Source organism: Entelurus aequoreus, linkage group LG09 (assembly GCF_033978785.1).
Source record: "Entelurus aequoreus isolate RoL-2023_Sb linkage group LG09, RoL_Eaeq_v1.1, whole genome shotgun sequence".
NCBI classification, from domain to species: Eukaryota; Metazoa; Chordata; class Actinopteri; order Syngnathiformes; family Syngnathidae; genus Entelurus; species Entelurus aequoreus.
Window position 1 is genome coordinate 14,343,931 of NC_084739.1, and position 17,391 is coordinate 14,361,321.

A 17,391-nucleotide genomic window follows, 5' to 3' on the forward strand; every position below is an offset into this window, starting at 1 on the left:
GCCTAGCTGATGCTTGCCGCCAAACCCACGGATGAAGTCCTTCGTCGCGCCGTTGATCGCTGGAACGCAGGTGAGCACGGCTGTTGATGGGAAGATGAGGGCTGGCTGGCGTAGGTGGAGCGCTAATGTTTTATCATAGTTCTGTGAGTTCCGGTTGCTAAGTTGCTAAATTAGCCTTAGCGTCGTTAGCAACAGCATTGTTAAGCCTTACCAGGCTGAGAATTTTTAACCGTGCAGTTACATGTACATGGTTTAATAGTATTTTTGCTCTTCTGTCTATCCTTCCAGTCAGGGGTTTATTTATTTTGTTTCTATCTTCATTTGAGAACGATGCTAGCACGTTAGCTCAGTAGCTAAGTGTGTCACCGATGTATTGTCTTGGAGATAAAAGTCACTTTAAATGTCCATTTCGCATGCTCGACTCTCATTTTCAAGAGGATATAGTATCCGAGGTGGTTTAAAATACAAATCCGTGATACACAATAGAAAAAGGAGAGAGTACATAGTTCTGTGAGTTCCGGTTGCTAAGTTGCTAAATTAGCCTTAGTGTCGTTAGCAACAGCATTGTTAAGCCTTACCAGGCTGAGAATTTTTAACCGTGTAGTTACATGTACATGGTTTAATAGTATTTTTGCTCTTCTGTCTATCTTTCCAGTCAGGGGTTTATTTATTTTGTTTCTATCTTCATTTGAGAACGATGCTATCACGTTAGCTCAGTAGCTAAGTGTGTCACCGATGTATTGTCTTGGAGATAAAAGTCACTTTAAATGTCCATTTCGCATGCTCAACTCTCATTTTCAAGAGGATATAGTATCTGAGGTGGTTTAAAATACAAATCCGTGATCCACAATAGAAAAAGGAGAGAGTGTGGAATCCAATGAGCCAGCTTGTACCTAAGTTACGGTCAGAGCGAAAAAAGATACGTCCATCACTGCCTCTCAAGTCCTTCACTGTAACGTTCCTCATCTACGAATCTTTCATCCTCGCTCAAATGAATGGGGTAATCGTCACTTTCTCGGTCCGAATCTCTCTCGCTCCATTGTAAACAACGGGGAATTGTGAGGAATATTACCTCCTGTGACGTCACGCTACTTCCGGTACAGGCAAGGCTTTTTTTATCAGCGAGCAAAAGTTGCGAACTTTATCGTCGATTTTCTCTACTAAATCCTTTCAGCAAAAATATGGCAATATCGCGAAATGATCAAGTATGACACATAGAATGGATCTGCTATTCCCGTTTAAATAAAAAAAAATCATTTCAGTAGGCCTTTAATAGAGTAGTTTTGTTTGTGTGCGCACAACCAGGTTCCTCTCCATGATTCCGTCAATGGCGCTATATTGGGATGCGAAAGATGCAGGTCAGGAAAAAAATTGGTTTCGTTCATGAACGAGAATAGCAACAATGACGTGAGCTCCCTCAGTTGTGACGATGCATGTGTGTGTGTGTGTGTGTGTTCCTGCACAGTGTTAACCTGCTAGAGTGAGCAGCGAGTGTGTATTCCTGTCTATCTATTTGTGCTTCCAATTAGTTTCCTATTAGATTGTGCTAGTGTTGTCCCGATACCAATATTTTAGTACCGGTACCAAAATGTACCAAATGGCATTATTGGCTTTATTTTACCCAAAAAATATTTTAGGGTACATTAAACATATGTTTCTTATTGCAAGTTTGTCCTTAAATAAAATAGTGAACATACAAGACAACGTGTCTTTTAGTAGTAAGTAAACAAACAAAGGCTCCTAATTTAGTCTGCTGACATATGCAGTAACATATTGTGTCATTTTCCCGTCTATTATTTTGTCAAAATTGTTAAGGACAAGTGGTAGAAAATGAATTATTAATCCACTTGTTCATTTACTGTAAATATCTGCTTACTTTCTCTTTTAACATGTTCTATCTACACTTCTGTTAAAATGTAATAATCACTTATTCTTCTGTTGTTTGGATGCTTTGCATTAGTTTTGGATGATACCACAAATTTGGGTATCAATCCGATACCAAGTGGTAACAGGATCATACATTGGTCATATTCAAAGTCCTCATGTGACCAGGGAGATATTTCCTGAGTTTATAAACATAATATGAATTTTGGAAAAAAGGAAAAATAGTAGTATCGACTAGATACGCTACTGTACTTGGTATCATTAAAGTGGATGTCAGGTGTAGATCCACCCATGGCATGTGTTTACATCCAGGGTGCTAGCTTGCTGTTAGCAGTTAGCTATCGTATCCTCCTACGGTGTGTAGTGAAGCATGTTTAGCTATTCCTCGTCCTGCAGGGATGATACTTGTAAGAAACGTACTTTATTTGTCGCCATGGAGGCGAGGATTAGTGATTTAGAAGTAGCTAAAATACTGCCTACTGCGGATGGACGATCGCCGCTAGCTAGCTAGCCATGTCTTAAAGCACCTCTTCCTGTGGGCGTTTCAGTGTTATAACTTCACCTTTATCATTAGTTTTTAGGCCAAAATGCGTCCGTTCTCCCTTTTCTGTCTACACACTGTGTCGGCTTGTAAGTACTCCGTGTTTGTGCGCTGCCGAACATGCTCCTCAGCGCGTAAACCAGCAATGTCATGACGTGACGAAACTGCTACTTTTCAAACCGAGTATAATACCGTTTTTGATTCATCAGTACCGTGATACTATGCCAGTACCGGTATACCGCACAACCCTAGATTGTGCGCGTGCATTACCACCCTATTTATTGGTAAAAACACTATTAGTCTATCTGCCTGCAGGTTGCAATAAGTCTCTGCTTCTCGGCCGTGATCAATCCACACACTTCTTTGCATACAAATGAACAACTCTAACATTTATCACAGTGTTTTCCATCTGTTATCATATTCAATATCTCTGTGTAGGAATCGGACCCTGGTGTTTTATTATCATCCACTCTTGGATATAACTTTATTAATACTGTGTTACATAGACAATATAGCACTTGGCCACAGTGATATTTCATGTTAGCAATCTATTTCCCTTTGGTGCGTCACCCAGGGGGTGAACAAGGGTGATGGGTCAAATGCAGAGAATAATTTCGCCACACCTAGTGTGTGTGTGACAATCATTGGTACTTTAACTTAACATCTGATCATTGATCGATGGAGGAGTGTTTAGGCTAGAAAGAACTGGTTTCAAACTCCCTTAATCTTCCTATGTTAATCCGATCTTTGATAAGTGGAAAACCTAACTTAGTTGACTGTATTATGCTGATAGTATATATTTGTACCATGAATTGATTAACGTGGACCCCGACTTAAACAAGTTGAAAAACGTATTCGGGTGTTACCATTTAGTGGTCAATTGTACGGAATATGTACTGTACTGTGCAATCTACTAATACATTTTAAATCAATCAATCAATCAATTACATGCGTTTAAAACAACTTGATCCAACCAAATTCTTGCAATACTTTGTTTCTTTTGTGCTTGCATGTGGGTATGGGAGAGTTCTTCAGTATTGTTGATAGAATTAACACATATTTGTGGTGCAACATTTTTTTGTATGTGAAGTATATGCACCTATTATCCTCCAGGAAAACTTACTTTGTTGTAAAAGTACATCTTCTGTTTTGTCTGTAAGTAGTGTTCGATTCTGGATGTACAAAACCCAAAACCAGTGAAGTTGGCACGTTGTGTAATTCGTAAATAAAAAACAGAATACAGTGATTTGCAAATCCTTTTCAACTTATATTCAATTGAATAGACAAGATATTTAATGTTCGAACTGAGAAACTTTATTTTATTTAGCAAATAATCATTAACTTAGAATTTAATGGCAGCAACACATTGCAAAAAAGTTTGCTCAGGGGCATTTGTACAACTGTGTTACATGGCCTTTCCTTTTAACAACACTCAGTAAACATTTGGGAACTGAGGAGACCAATTTTTGAAGCTTTTCAGGTGGAAATCTTTCCCATTCTTGCTTGATGTACAGCTTAAGTTGTTCAACAGTCTCCGTTTTCGTATTTTAGGCTTCATATTGCGCCACACATTTTCAATGGGGGACAGGTCTGGACTACAGGCAGGCCAGTCTAGTACCTGCACTCTTTTACTATGAAGCCACAGTGTTGTAACACGTGGCTTGGCATTGTCTTGCTGAAATAAGCAGGGGCGTCCATGATAACGTTGCTTGGATGGCAACATATGTTGCTCCAAAACCTGTATGTACCTTTCAGCATGAATGATGCCTTCACAGATGTGTAAGTTAACCATGCCTTGGGCACTAATACACCCCCATACCATCACAGATGCTGGCTTTTCAACTTTGCACCTATAACAATCCGGATGGTTTTTTTCCTCTTTGGTCCGGAGGACACGACGTCCACAGTTTCCAAAAACAAATTGAAATGTGGACTTGTCAGACCACAGAACACTTTTCCACTTTCCATCTGTCTATCTTAGATGAGCTCGGACCCAGCGAAGCCGGCGGCGTTTCTGGGTGTTGTTGATAAATGGCTTTGGCTTTGCATAGTAAAGTTTGAACTTGCACTTACAAGTGTAGCGACCAACTGTAGTTACTGACAGTGGTTTTCTGAAGTGTTCCTGAGCCCATGTGGTGATATCCTTTACACACTGATGTCGCTTTTTGATGCAGTAATATCATTGCTTACGTGCAGTGATTTCTCCAGATTCTCTGAACCTTTTGATGATATTACGGAGCGTAGATGGTGAAATCCCTAAATTCCTTGCAATAGCTCTTTGAGAAATGTGGTTCTGAAACAATTTGCTCAGGCATTTGTTGACAAAGTGGTGACCCTCGCCCCATCCTTGTTTGTGAATGACTGAGCATTTCATGGAAGCTGCTTTTATGCCCAATCATGGCACCCACCTGTTCCCAATTAGCCTGTTCACCAGTGGGATGTTCCAAATAAGTGTTTGATGAGCTTTCCTCAACTTTCCCAGTCTTTTTTTGCCACTTGCGCCAGCTTTTTTTTGAAACATGTTGCAGGCATCAAATTCCAAATGAGCTAATATTTGCAAAAAATAACAAAGTGTACCAGTTTGAACGTTAAGTATCTTGTCTTTGCAGTCTATTCAATTGAATATAGGTTGAAAATGATTTGCAAATCATTGTATTCTGTTTTTATTTACCATTTACACAATGAGCCAACGAGAGGTTTGTTAAAGAAGAACTCTCCTTGTGTGTCCCTTACAGTTCACATTGTTGATGCCTCAGTCTTGCATCATATTCGCAACAACAGCATCCATCCACCATCAGCCATCCTCCACTTCTAGCTGTGATCTCTGTTATTGTTTGTCACACACTTATTATTTCCTCCCCGTCATTTCCTCCTCATTACAACCGTGCACTTTCCCTGTCAACGTCCCTCTGCCTCCACCTCTTCCGGGTCCGCATGCTTCTATTTTGACGTTCTCCTCTTTCCTGCTGGGAGATTAATTAGCCGACATAGGAGCGTCATTCACTTTGCCCTCTCATCCCTCCGTCTTTGACTTTCTTCCCTGTCAGTCAGAGCGCTTCTGTCATTTTGTGCGTCGGGAGGACTAAATTTGACATATGTCTTCTTGATGGCGGTATTGGCCAAGTCATCCATATTCAATGCGCGGGCGGCCTCAATGCTGTATGTACAAAAAGGACGCCGGGCTGACGGGTCACTGGAGACAAAGGCTTAAGCCTTTGTTGATAAAAGGATCAATGACTGCGCTCGAGGACAAGAACAGAAAGGATCAGCAAGATTATTTGACACATTACGCAAATGTTTGAGGCGAGATTGATGAAAAAAACCAAACGTTTTCCTTCTTTTCTCCACGCAAATGGGAAAGAGATGTCTAACCCCGCGGTGAAAAGCACTTAGCGCAGAAAACTACAGCTTTGCATAATTTTCTGTTCCTTGCTTTTCCTCTTTAACTAACAGCGCTGGGTTTTAAAATTTGATGTGCACGAACGAATCCAATGTGAGAAGCTGGTTTGAACAAGAAAAGAAAAGTTGCCTCTCGAAATAAAGATTCATCTTCTTTAAATAAACCAGGAGCTGGTGTGAGGTTTCGTAATTCAGTTCAGTTCAATTCACTTTATTCCGGACATGCGTACCAGATTACAACTGTGTCCAAACTAAGGTTGACAGTTTTCATTTCAACATGTCCGAAAAGGATTAAGAAGAAGCAGAGCTTATTAAAGGCCTACTGAAAGCCACTACTACCGACCATACAGTCTGATAGTTTATATATCAATGATGAAATCTTAACATTGCAACACATGCCAATACGGCCGGGTTAACTTATAAAGTGCAATTTTAAATTTCCCGCTAAACTTCCGGTTGAAAACATGTATGTATGATGACGTATGCATGTGACGTCAATAGTTGAAAGGAAGTATTCGGACACCATTGAATCCAATACAAAAAAGCTCTGTTTTCATCTCAAAATTCCACAGTATTCTGGACAACTGTGTTGGTGAATCTTTTGCAATTTGTTTAATGAACAATGGAGACTGCAAAGAAGAAAGTTGTAGGTGGGATCGGTGTATTAGCGGCTGGCTGTAGCAACACAATCAGGAGGACTTTGACTTGGATAGCAGACGCGCTATCCGACGCTAGCCGCCAACCGCACGGATGATCGGGTGAAGTCCTTCGTCCTTCCGTCGATCGCTGGAACGCAGGTGAGCACGGGTGTTGATGTGCAGATGAGGGCTGGCTGGTGTAGGTGGAGCGCTAATGTTTTTATCATAGCTTTTTGAGGTCCTGTTGCTAAGTTAGCTTCAATGGCGTCGTTAGCAACAGCATTGTTAAGCTTTGCCAAGCTGGAAAGCATTAACCGTGTATTTACATGTCCATGGTTTAATAGTATTGTTGATCTTCTGTCTATCCTTCCAGTCAGGGGTTTATTTCTTTTGTTTGTATCTGCATTTAAGCACGATGCTATCACGTTAGCTCCGTATGCATGTGACGTCAATGGTTGATACGGAAGTATTCGGACACATTGAATCCAATACAAAACGCTCTGATTTCATCCCAAAATTCCACATTATTCTGGACATCTGTGTTGGTGAATCTTTTGCAATTTGTTGAATGAACAATGGAGACTGCAAAGAAGAAAGCTGTAGGTGCGATTGGTGTATTAGCGGCGGACTACAGCAACACAACCAGGAGGACTTTGAGATGGATAGCAGACGCGCTAGCGTGAGTACAGCTTTGGCTTCCAAACATTTGATCGCTTGCCCGTATGTGCGTGTCGCTATGTGCATGTCACGTACGTAACTTTGGGGAAATATATGTTTCTTGCCGACTCTGATGGCGGCCGGGGTGTCGTTGAAAGCTACAATGCCCGCCGCCGCCGCCGTCCCGTAGCTAAGTTAGCTTCAATGGCGTCGTTAGCAACAGCATTGTTAAGCTTCGCCAAGCTGGAAATTATTAACCGTGTATTTACATGTCCATGGTTTAATAGTATTGTTGATCTTCTGTCTATCCTTCCAGTCAGGGGTTTATTTATTTTGTTTGTATCAGCATTTGAGCCTGATGCTATCACGTTAGTTCAGTAGGTAAAGTGCTTCGCCGATGTATTGTCGTGGAGATAAAAGTCACTGTGAATATCCATTTCGCGTTCTCGACTCTCATTTTCAAGAGGATATAGTATCCGAGGTGGTTTAAAATACAAATCCGTGATCCACAATAGAAAAAGGAGAAAGTGTGGAATCCAATGAACCCTTGTACCTAAGTTACGGTCAAAGTGAAAAAAGATACGTCCTGCACTGCACTGTAGTCCTTCACTCTCACTTTCCTCATCCACGAATCTTTCATCCTCGCTCAAATTAATGGGGTAATCGTCGCTTTCTCGGTCCGAATCTCTCTCGCTGCCTTGTAAACAATAGGAAATTGTGAGGAGTCCTTCCTCCTGTGACGTCACGCTACTTCCAGTACAGGCAAGGCTTTTTTTAATCAGCGACCAAAAGTTGCGACCTTTATCGTCGTTGTTCTCTACTAAATCCTTTCTGCAAAAATATGGCAATATCGCGAAATGATCAAGTATGACACATAGAATGGATCTGCTATCCCAGTTTAAATAAAAAAATGTCATCTTAGTAGGCCTTTAAATCCCACCCCTTCTCCACATCACAACAATAGAGAGCAAAATGAACAAAATAAACTGATCAAAATAAACTGAAACTTAACTGAACTGAACTGAAATATAAATCTAATTGTGTTCAATCACACCAGGGGTGTCCAAAGTGCGGCCCGGGGGCCATTTGCGGCCCGCAGCTAATTGTTTATCGGCCCGCCACACATTCTGGAAATGCTATTGCAAAAATAAAAAATAAGCATTACAAAAAGTGGAATGAGGTGAAATCTAACTAGAAAAAGTTGCAATGTTGACACAAAGCTGCCATGTTTTTTTTCCCCTTTTGTCTATCTTTATTTTTCTTTTTTTGCCATTGCTCAAAAAAACAAAAAAAAACCCCAACGTTATAATGAATTATTGACCTATTCAAGGCTCTAATTATTTCAAATATTTCACTTTCAAATGTTTTATGTGGAAAATATTGCATATATTGTGTGGTTGCCATACAAAAACATCAACGTTTTCTTTGACAAAAGAGCATAAAACAAACAAAATAATAGTTCAAACGTAAAGTTGACAGATATATCTGAAGTTGATCTCGTAACTTAAATGTTGAAAGTAAAAAAAACTTAATACAAATGTATCACTTTGAGTGGGGCACCTTTTGGATCCTAAATATATTTAATGGGATTTTATTTATCTTTTCACTGTGATTACTCAAAAATAACAATGAATTAATATCAATGGTGTCTTGCATTATTGATGATGTAATTACTTCACATCAAACATTGCTTTCTGAATGTTTTGGGCAGTGGGGGAAATACTGCATATTTCAGTTTTATTATAAAAAACAAAGTTGTCTTGACAGAAAAGGCATAAAACCTTTTTGTTTTTTTAAATTTTATATCAACTTAAAGTTGATATACTGTAGAGATTTACTGTAAGCATTAAATAAAAAAAATAAAAAAATAATTTGACTTGTTTTTAACATTTTAATGACTTAGACCCTTTATCATACTTGCCAACCCTCCCGGGTTTACCGGGAGACTCCCGGAATTCAGCGCCTCTCCCGATAACCTTCCGGAAGAAAATGTATCCTGATAAACTCCCGGAATTCAGCCGGAGCTGGAGGCCACGCCCCCTCCAGCTCCATGCGGACCTGAGTGGGGACAGCGGCGACAGTCTGTTTTCACGTCCGCTTTCCCACGATACAAACAGCGTGCCTGCCCAATCACGTTATAACTGTAGAATGATCGAGGGCGAGTTCTTGGTTTCTTATGTGGGTTTATTGCTAGGCAGTTTCATTAACGTCCTCCCAGCGCGGTAACAACACACAACAACAGCAGTCACGTTTTCGCTACCGTAAAGCAGTTCGTCTGCCGTAAACAGCAATGTTGTGACACTCTTAAACAGGACAATACTGCCATCTACTGGATAGCCTCCGGAACACTGAAATTCAAGTATTTCTTTCATTTATATGTATAATAAAATAAATATATATACACTACCGTTCAAAAGTTTGGGGTCACATTGAAATGTCCTTATTTTTGAAGGAAAAGCACTGTACTTTTCAATGAAGATAACTTTAAACTAGTCTTAACTTTAAAGAAATACACTCTATACATTGCTAATGTGGTAAATGACTATTCTAGCTGCAAATGTCTGGTTTTTGGTGCAATATCTACATTAAGATTAAGACTAAGATTAAAGTACCAATGATTGTCACACACACACTAGATGTGGTGAAATTTGTCCTCTGCATTTGACCCATCCCCTTGGGGAGCAGTGGGAAGCAGCGGCGCCGCGCCCGGGAATCATTTTGGTGATTTAACCCCCAACTCCAACCCTTTGTTGCTGAGTGCCAAGCAGGGAGGTTATGGGTCCCATTTTTATAGTCTTTGGTATGACTCGGCTGGGATTTGAACTCCAACCTACCGATCTCACATAGGTGTGTAGAGGCCCATTTCCAGCAACTATCACTCCAGTGTTCTAATGGTACAATGTGTTTGCTCATTGGCTCAGAAGGCTAATTGATGATTAGAAAACCCTTGTGCAATCATGTTCACACATCTGAAAACAGTTTAGCTCGTTACAGAAGCTACAAAACGGACCTTCCTTTGAGCAGATTGAGTTTCTGGAGCATCACATTTGTGGGGTCAATTAAACGCTCAAAATGGCCAGAAAAAGAGAACTTTCATCTGAAACTCGACAGTCTATTCTTGTTCTTAGAAATGAAGGCTATTCCACAAAATTGTTTGGGTGACCCCAAACTTTTGAACGGTAGTGTATATATATATATATATATATATATATATATATATATATATATATATATATATATATATATATATATATATATATATATATATATATATATATATATATCCTGCTTGGCACTCAGCAACAAAGGGTTGGAGTTGGGGTTAAATCACCAAAATGATTCCCGGGCGCGGCGCCGCTGCTGCCCACTGCTCCCCAAGGGGATGGGACAAATGCAGAGGACAAATTTCACCACATCTAGTGTGTGTGTGACAATCATTGGTACTTTAATCTTAAACTTTAATATATATATATATATATATATATATATATATATATATATATATATATATATATATATATATATATATATATATATATATATATATATATATATATATATATATATATATATATATATATACATATATATATACGTATATATATATATATATATATATATATATATATATATATATATATATATATATATATATATATATATATATATATATATATATATACATATATATATATATATATATATATATATATATATATATATATATATATATATATATATATATATATATATATATATGAAATATATATGAAATACTCGAGTTGGTGAATTCTAGCTGTAAATATACTCCTCCCCTCTTAACCACGCCCCCAACCACACCCCCGCTCCACCACCGACCACGCCCCACCCCACCCCCCACCTCCCGGAATCGGAGGTCTCAAGGTTGGCAAGTATGCCCTTTATGGTCCCCGGGAGCCCTAAAGGTAAAAAAAACCTCAAAATCCATATAGTTTGTTATGATTTCAAAATGAAAACTATCAAAATGGCCCCCGCAGGCTTTAATTTTTCCGTGGAAAAAGTTTGGACACCCCTGGACTTTACACCACTTCAAAGTTTTTTACACAATTGGATCTCAAGGCGAACCGTCAGCACGGAACGTGAGCGCACCCCCGCCTTCACGGATGAACCCAAACACGAACACCGACAATTGAAACTATTTTTAACCAAGTATTATGGTGGCTTTATCCTTCTGTTGGGTCCGCATTTAAAGATTGTAGCCTGAAAGTAAATAAGCCTCACCTCCAAACCCTGTAAGGAATTGTGTGGAAACAATCAATACAAGCGTGTAGTTGAGCCCTGTTGAGGACACGGCAGGGCAGCGGTGCTGGAATAAGTAATGGTCACCTCACTGGGTTTCCTCTAGCTGTATAGAAAAAAAGATGCCAAAATATTCCACCTGTTGTCAGATTTGATAAATGACTCCCCTTTCGGTCTTGAAATAGGAGCCAGGAGGTAAGTCAAAGCACGTGTTGTATCAAAAGGCCAGTGAGCATGTATAGCGGGTAAATGTCATGTGTAAATGGCTCTACCACATGTCCCCGCCTCCACCTCCGCAGTGCCACTTCAGTTGTGAGTCGCCTCAGGCCATCAGGGGCTGCCACATTGGTCAGGGGAGGGTATGATTGACAGCTCACGCTGCGGACCCTGGGTGGCAAATTGAAGGATGGTGCTGCCTGGTACAGTATTTGGAGGCTAGCACTAGACTGCAGACAGAATCCTGCTTCACTGTGCGCTCTTGTTCAGACACTGGAACTTTGAAGGACAAGTCTTTTGTATTATCACCTCACAATAATACTGTGTTACGCTGAAGCCCAAGGTCGTCCCCCAACAAACACATACTTGGTATTTTCACATGTACTAGAATTCTAATTATTGCATGAAGTTGTTTAAAACCAGCTTTTTAAAATGTGGTTTTTGACTTTTTGAAGACTGGGATGACATATCTAGTGGGGTTGTACGGTATACCGATATTAGTAGAGATGTCTGATAATGGCTTTTTTGCCGATATCCAATATTCCGATATTGTCCAACTCTTAATTACCAATTCCAATATCAACCGATACCGATATATACAGTCGTGGAATTAACACATTATTATGCCTAATTTTGTTGTGATGGATGCATTAAACAATGTAACAAGGTTTTCCAGAATAAATCAACTCAAGTTATGGAAAAAATATTTATTGCCATATTTATTATTGAAGTCAAAGAGTGCATTATTTTTTTTAACATGCCTCAAAACAGCAGCTTGGAATTTGGGACATGCTCTCCCTGAGACCCACTACAACTATGGGAAGTATTATACTTTGACTTTCACAAAGTGCATTATTTTTTTATTCTTTTTAAACATGCCTCAAAACAACAGCTACAAAAACAATGAAGGCACGCAGCTTCAGTCCAGAGTATACTAGAGTAATAAAGTAAACAATAACAGTCCTCCTTTAGTGCAAGGCTGCCTGGCAAACTGTATAGCAGGAAATTATAAACTGGGTTCAATCTGAACAGCCAATATGGGCATCTACATCAACTATATGATTTGCCTGAGAAGCTGGACAGGACAAAAAAATAAAAATAAAAAAACATACCGATAATTTCCGATATTACATTTTAAAGCATTTATCGGCCGATAATATCGGCAGTCCAATGTTATCGGACATCTCTAGATATTAGTGTAGAACCGCGATAATAATGAATCATATTTGGTACTATACCGCCTCTAAATAGGACCGGTCCCCAAATCCCTCTCCCACCGCCCCTCTGTCGTTGTCACGTCGTAACATTGCTGGTTTTACGAGCAGAGGAGCATGTTCGGCAGCGCACAACCACGGAGTACTTACAAGCAGACACAGTGTGTAGACAGAAAAGGGAGCTTAAAGGCCTACTGAAATGAATTTTTTAAATTTAAACAGGGATAGCAGATCCATTCTATGTGTCATACTTGATCATTTCGCGATATTGCCATATTTTTGCTGAAAGTATTTAGTAGAGAACAACGACGATAAAGGTCGCAACTTTTGGTCGCTGATAAAAAAAAGCCTTGCCTGTACCGGAAGTAGCGTGACGTCGCAGGTTGAAAGGCTCCTCACATTTCCCCATTGTTTACAGCAGCAGCGAGAGCGATTCGGACCGAGAAAGCGACGATTACCCCATTCATTTGAGCCAGGATGAAAGATTCGTGGATGAGGAATGTGAGAGTGAAGGACTAGAGAGGCAGTGCAGGATGCATCTTTTTTCGCTCTGACCGTAACTTAGGTACAAGGGCTCATTGGATTCCACACTTTCTCCTTTTTCTATTGTGGATCACGTATTTGTATTTTAAACCACCTCGGATACTATATCCTCTTGAAAATTAGAGTCGAGAACGCAAAATGGACATTCACAGTGACTTTTATCTCCACGACAATACATCGGCGAAGCACTTTAGCTACAGAGCTAACGTGATAGCATCGGGCTTAACTGCGGATAGAAACAAAATAAATAAACCCCTGACTGGAAGGATAGACAGAAAATCAACAATACTATTAAACCCTGGACCTGTAACTACACGGTTAATGCTTTCCAGCCTGGCAAAGCTTAGCAATGCTGTTGCTAACAACGCCATTGAAGCTAACTTAGCTACGGGACCTCACAGAGCTATGATAAAAACATTAGCTATCCACTTACGCCAGCCAGCCCTCATCTGCTCATCAACACCCGTGCTCACCTGCGTTCCAGCGATCGACGGAGCGACGAAGGACTTCACCCGATCATAGATGCGGTCGGCGGCTAGCGTCGGATAGCGCGTCTGCTGTCCAAGTCAAAGTCCTCCTGGTTGTGTTGCTGCAGCCAGCTGCTAATACACCGATCCCACCTACAGCTTTCATCTTTGCAGTCTTCATTGTTCATTAAACAAATTGCAAAAGATTCACCAACACAGATGTCCAGAATACTGTGGAATTTTGCGATGAAAACAGAGCTTTTTGTATTGGATACAATGTGTCCGAATACTTTCGTTTCAACGATTGACGTCACGCGCATACGTCATCATACATAGACATTTTCAACCGGAAGTTTCGCTGGAAATTTAAAATTGCACTTTATAAGTTAACCCGGCCGTATTGGCATGTGTTGCAATGTTAACATTTCATCATTGATATATAAACTATCAGACTGCGTGGTCGGTAGTAGTGGCTTTCAGTAGGCCTTTAAAAACTAATGATAAAGGTGAAGCTAGCTGGCTAACGGCTAAAGTCCATCCGCAGTTTGCAGTGTTGTAGCTACTTCTAAATGACTAATCCTGGCCTCCATGGCGACTAATAAAGGAAGTGTCTTACAAGTAACATTATCACTGCAGGACGAGGAATAGCTAAACATGTGTTATAGTTGGAGGGAGTTGTGACAGCACAGTTCCACAAGGGGGCAGTAAAGCTCTATGCTTTATTATATATATATACACAATATATATAATAATTAAACCATAATAATAATAACTAAGGAAATGGAGAGTGAACTAATATCCAAGAGTGTGGTGTAGACTAGGTGTGGGAATTACATGAGTGTTTTACCGTAGTGTTGAATCGAGAGCAGGGACAAGACTATAAGGTCCGTGAGACAAGCGGGAGGTCGAGAATCCAAAAGGGGCAGTCCGGGAAGCAAGGAAACAAGAAAGTGACGAGACGCACAGATCGCCAACACGAGACGCACAGCTCGCCAACACGAGACGCACAGCTCGCCAACACGAGACGCACAGCTCGCCAACACAGGAACAAGGGCAGACGGGTACGCCAACAGAAGGTTGTATTCCGGCGAGGGATGGCAGGTTGTGCAGGCTTATGAAGGCAGGTCCAATCATCAGCTCCAGGTGTGCAGATTGCTGATCACCCACAGCCTTGCCGGCATGTGGGCGTGACGCGGCCAGCGCGAGCAGGGGAGTGTCTCGGCGCGCTGCCAGCGGAGGTGCTGGAAGACCCAGCTGCCGGGGAAAAGCGAGTTTGAGCCCGCGCCGTGACAACATGCTTCACTTCACACAGTAGCTCACTAGCGTCACCGCTAAAACAAGCGCCATCCACTGTAATGATACAAAGTACAAGAGCATATCTAGTCGATACTACTATGATTGCATCGATATTTTTTAGCATCGCAAAATCTTTTTTCGTTTTTTCCAAGTTCATATTATGTTTATAAACTCAGGAAATATGTCCCTGGACACATGAGGACTTTGAATATGACAAATGTATGATCCTGTACCTACTTGGTATCGGATTGATACCCAAATTTGTGGTATCATCCAAAACTAATGTAAAGTACCAAACAACAGAAGAATAAGGGATTATTACATTTTAACAGAAGTGTAGATAGAACATGTTGAAACGGAAAATAACAAGATATTAACAGTAAATGAACAAGTAGATGAATACCGTATTTTTCGGACTATAAGTCGCAGTTTTTTTCATAGTTTGGCTTATACTCAGGAGCGACTTATGTGTGAAATTATTAACACATTAGCGTAAAATATCAAACAATATTATTTAGCTCATTCACGTAAGAGACTAAACGTATAAGATTTCATGGGATTTAGCGATTAGGAGTGACAGATTGTTTGGTAAACGTATAGCATGTTCTATATGTTATAGTTATTTGAATGACTCTTACCATAATATGTTACGTTAACATACCAGGCACGTTCTCAGTTGGTTATTTATGCCTCATATAACGTACACTTATTCAGCCTGTTCTTCTTCTTCTTTCGTGTATCGTCTTCATATGTCCATCTTCGTGTCGTGTAGCCACTCCCTCGTCTCAGGTCCCACTTGGAAGAGGCCCTCCTCTGAAGGTGGTCTATGCCGGGGACAGGTGGTGATGATGTCTGCTCAGGCTCCCCGCACTCACACGCTGCACTGTCTGTTAGGCCCCACTTCTTCATGGACGCTTTGAAGCAACCAACCCCTGTGCGAAGGCGGTTCAGGAGGGTCCATTGCCGGCGAGGTAGATCTTCTCCCTCCACGCCACCTCCAGGATCCTGGATGTAATGGTGTAGGTGTGTCTGTCCTGCTGCCTCCCACTCCTGCTTCCATTCCGCTGCCAGCCAGGCTTTGGTTGTCAGATCCTCCGGGATGGAAATAAGCATCTCTTGTGCGGCCTGATTGTATGGGTGGCGGGACTTGAGTCTGCTTGGAGGTGTTGCCATGGTGGTGGTTTCATGGAGGAGGTGCCAGCTGTGTTCCTGGGTTTTCCTTGCCAGGGCGAGGGTAGCGGCCTCTCGCCGTAGGCCGGCTGGCGCTATCCCTGCTAGGACTGGCAGGTAGAACACGGGGGTGGGTTTCAGGCAGCCACTTATGATCCGGAGGGCATTGTTGATGGCCGTATCGACCTTCTTGGCATGTGGGCTTCTACACCAGGTTGGGGCCCAGTACTCAGCTGCAGAGAATACGAGGGCTTGTGTGGAGATACGTAGTACCTTGGCCGAGGCCCCCCAGGTTGTACCAGCTAGGCGCCGGATGAGTGAGACCCTTGCTGTTACTTTAGCCCTCACTTCATCCAAATGTTGTTTGTAGGACAGTGTCCTGTCCAAGCGTGCGCCCAGGTACTTTGGGGCCTGCTGGAACTCCAGGGGTTTGTTGTCCACTAAGATCTCCAGCTCCCTTCAGCCTGTTGTTCACTATTCTTTGTTTATTGTAAATTGCCTTTCAAATGTCTATTCTTGGTTTTGGGTTTTATCAAATAAATTTCCCCAAAAAATGTGACTTATACTCCAGTGCGACTTATATATGTTTTTTTCCTTCTTTATTATGCATTTTCGGCCGGTGCGACTTATACTCCGGAGCGACTTATACTCCGAAAAATACGGTGATTCATTTTTCACCACTTGTGGATGGCTACTAAAAGCGCCTTATTGCAGTGAAACTTGCCAAGGGACATGTAACCAAATATTAACATTGCTGTATGTATACTTTTGACCCAGCACATTTGCTCACATTTTCAGTAGACCCATAATAAATTCATAAAAGAACCAAACTTCATGAATGTTTTTTTTTTTGACCAACAAGTATGTGCTCCAATCACTCTATCACAAAAAAATAAGAGTTGTAGAAATGATTGGAAACTCAAGACAGCCATGACATTATGTTCTTTACAAGTGTATGTAAACTTTTGACCACGACTGTATATGTTATTCCAAATTACCCCTCCACTTTGACGCCCCTGTGCACATCAACCCAGAAGTCTGTCAAAAAGAAAATAGATGCAAACAACACATTTAATGATTTGCTTTAA